A 3385-nucleotide genomic window follows, 5' to 3' on the forward strand; every position below is an offset into this window, starting at 1 on the left:
TTCTTCTTCTTCTTCAATCCTTCTTCTTCCTTCTTCCTCATACCAATTTAAGTTTTTTTTTTCTATTTTTTTTTTGTTGAAGGTTGACAGAAGTTTTGGTTGGTGTAGGTAATTTTTTCTTCTATTTCTTAATTTATTCTTTTTTCTTCAAGGATATTTTTTCTTTCTTCTTCTTACTCTGTTATTTTTTTTTACTTTGTGAAAGATTTAATTTTTGCAAGGCAATCGGTAAGATCTTCTTCTCCAAGGCAATCAACTTCGTCGAGGTAATTTCTTTTTTTCTTCTTCCGTATTCCTTCTTCTTCTTCTTCAATCATTCTTCTTTCTTCTTCCTCATACCAACTTAAGTTTTTTTTGTTCTGTTTGTTGTTGTTGTTGTTCTGTTATTTTCTTTTTACTTCGTGAAAGATTTAATTTTTGCAATGTGTTTCGTTTGGCAGAAAACGCTGATGTTTTTATTTCTAGAAGGTATTTTTTAACAAAATCTTGAACATGTTTTGTTGTTGTTGAGGGTGTTGTTGTATTTATTTTGTTATACTTGATACATCTATTACTGTGGGTTGAAGAAAAGGTTCAACTTTTTGTTTTTAGAAAGTATTTTTGAACAAAAAGAATGAGTGAGGATGATGATGTTATTGTTGGTGGTCTTCTTTTCTTTTCTTTTTTTCGTCTATTTGTGGTTTGTTGTTGAGATTTGTTTGTTGTTCTTCATTATGTTATTTTTTTTACTTCTTTTGTGGTCCTTCTTCTTTATAAAAGGTTATGTTTTTGTAATTTTTTTTTCTGTTAAATATGTTGTAGCAGTGGGTTAGTATTTATTGAAAGCTATGTTCAGATTTCTCTGTTGTTTTTTATGGTGTTATTTATTTTTCTTTTAATTCTTATGTGTTCCTTCTTTTTTTCATGAAAGGTTTAATTTTTTTGAGGTTTTTTGTGATGAAGATGGTGTCCTTTGGATTAGTATGTTTTAATAGTTGGTTAAAGTCAGTAGCTTGAGTTTTCTTTCTCCTCCTTCATGGTCTTCTTCTACTTTTGTTTTCTACTTCTTCTTTTTTCATTGTTTTGAAGAAAAGCTTAAACCTTTGTTTTTTCATTGTTTTGAAGAAAAACTTAAACCTTTTGTTTTCATGAAGTATATTTACTATTTTTTGTTTTTAATATCATTATTGTGTGTTTAGTTGCTTTTTCGATGTCTATGGTTGTAGATTGAATAAAGGGTAAGATTTTTTGTAATGTGTATGGTTGTGGATTGAAGAAAAAGTATGACTGAAATGAAGATGTCTATGTTTCTATCTTGATTTTTGTACATGTTTTTCTTGATGGTGTTGTTCTCTATGCTTCATGTCTCCCAATTCTGTCCTTACCATTTTACAATTTTACAGCTATATCATATCTTGGTTTGGGTTTTATGTATTTTGCTTTCAAATGTTTGATCTTTGCAGAAAACCTTTTTTTTATGTCTCTTCAAGAAAAGGCATTTCATTTATCTGTGTGCTTATTTTTCTTGTTCTACAGCCGTTTGAAATGCTGGGGAGATGGTGTTTGTTGTTAAAATAGCTCATAGAAGGTACATGTTACGATTTATTGTTTCATTTGATGAATGTACTTTTCTTTCTATTTATTTAATTTATTAACCTTTTAGTTGCTTCTTGGTTGTTCTTCTTTTCTTCTTTCTGTTTGATGGCTTTCATGCACGGGAAGTGTAAAACCTCTTTGGGAGATGGTTTTTGAATATTTCTGGCATGTGTTTAGGTGACAAAATTTTATTGTGTATTTTCCAGGATTTTTCATGTTTTGCAGCTTCTTGGACTGATATCATTTGTTGATGTTGTCTGCAGATTAAATCTTGATGAAATAATTGTGGGTGCGGCTGATGTTGTTGATTATGGCCAACATGATTTTGATCACTACAACAATTATCATTGTTTCCCACACTAAATCTCAATCCATGTAGTTCAATTTTTAAATTTTTTTTTTGGCTATCGTGTTACTTTTTTCCTAAAATGGCATTATATGATTTATGGTTTGTAATGCTTCTTTAGTGTTTATAGTCACTTAAGTGTTTGTGTTCATTGGTTGTTGCAACCGATAATTCTAGGAGTTGAATTTACCTTCGATTAATTGAATTTGGTACCTAAACGGTTAAAGGCAGTTGAAGACATTTTAGATTGTGGTTTGAGTAACAAAGGTGTATGAGATAATGCTATCTTTGATGTTTAGACTTGGTTGATTGTATACTTACATGGTTAGCATTGAATTTTAATTCATCATATGCTAAATAAATGTACCATTAAATTCTTATTTTATTTCTGTTGTAATTATGTTATACATAATAAATATTTATATTCAAAATCTTTCATATCTTTAAAAACTTTCATATTATACAAGTTATTGTTATTATTATTGTTATATCAATTTTCTTATTGCAAATTAAAAGAAATAGATTCAATTATTGAAAAAAAAAAACTAAAACCACTATCTTATATAACTACAAATAAATACAATAAAAATAATACAACAAATTAAAACAAAAGGTCCATTATTATTGTTTACAATGGAATCACATTAGGATTTCAAAAAACATAAAAACAACTTATCATATATTGTTTACGGGTCATATTGCACAAAATATATACGGTTAACTATAACAATAACAAAAAATATATAATTTATTTTAATATAGTATATAACTCTTAATTTTATTATTATTTATAATAATTGTGCTATTAAATATAGAGTACATTCATCTTATTAATCGACCCTTCTATAATAAGTAATATTATATTATACAAAGTAAATGACTATTTAATTTAAATAATTATTAAAAATGTTTCTTTTTTCAAATCTTTAATTAATTGATATTTCTATAATAAAAAAATATTATACATTTTATAATTATACCTAATAATCGTTTTAATAACTGTATAATACATTTCTTTTATTAATGGAATTTTTTATAATAGTTAATCTTATGCTAGGTAAATTATTATTTTTATAACTACTAAATCAATCATAATATCACAGAAATATAATTTAAGCATTCAAAGTAGATAATTGATTTAACCATACGTTATCATGAGAATAATTATTTATAATTAATTTCAATTAATTTCACAATACTTTATAATGGAACGAAAAAAAAAACTACTTCAATGAAATAACCTACCTACAGTAAACAAATTAACACAAAATATTAGACTATCATTGAACCAAATTAATAGACATACTGAACCAAGTTAATAGACATATATAGTATAGTATTAGAAAACTGATTTACTAAATCTAAAGGGCCTCCACCAAATCAAACTGTAGAATATTGAAAAGACACCTAATAAGTATTGCTTGCTGCCAAAATCAAATCCGTCTTATTGATTCTGAAAATATA

The sequence above is a fragment of the Vigna unguiculata genome, chromosome 4 (genome assembly GCF_004118075.2).
Source record: "Vigna unguiculata cultivar IT97K-499-35 chromosome 4, ASM411807v1, whole genome shotgun sequence".
NCBI lineage: Eukaryota > Viridiplantae > Streptophyta > Magnoliopsida > Fabales > Fabaceae > Vigna > Vigna unguiculata.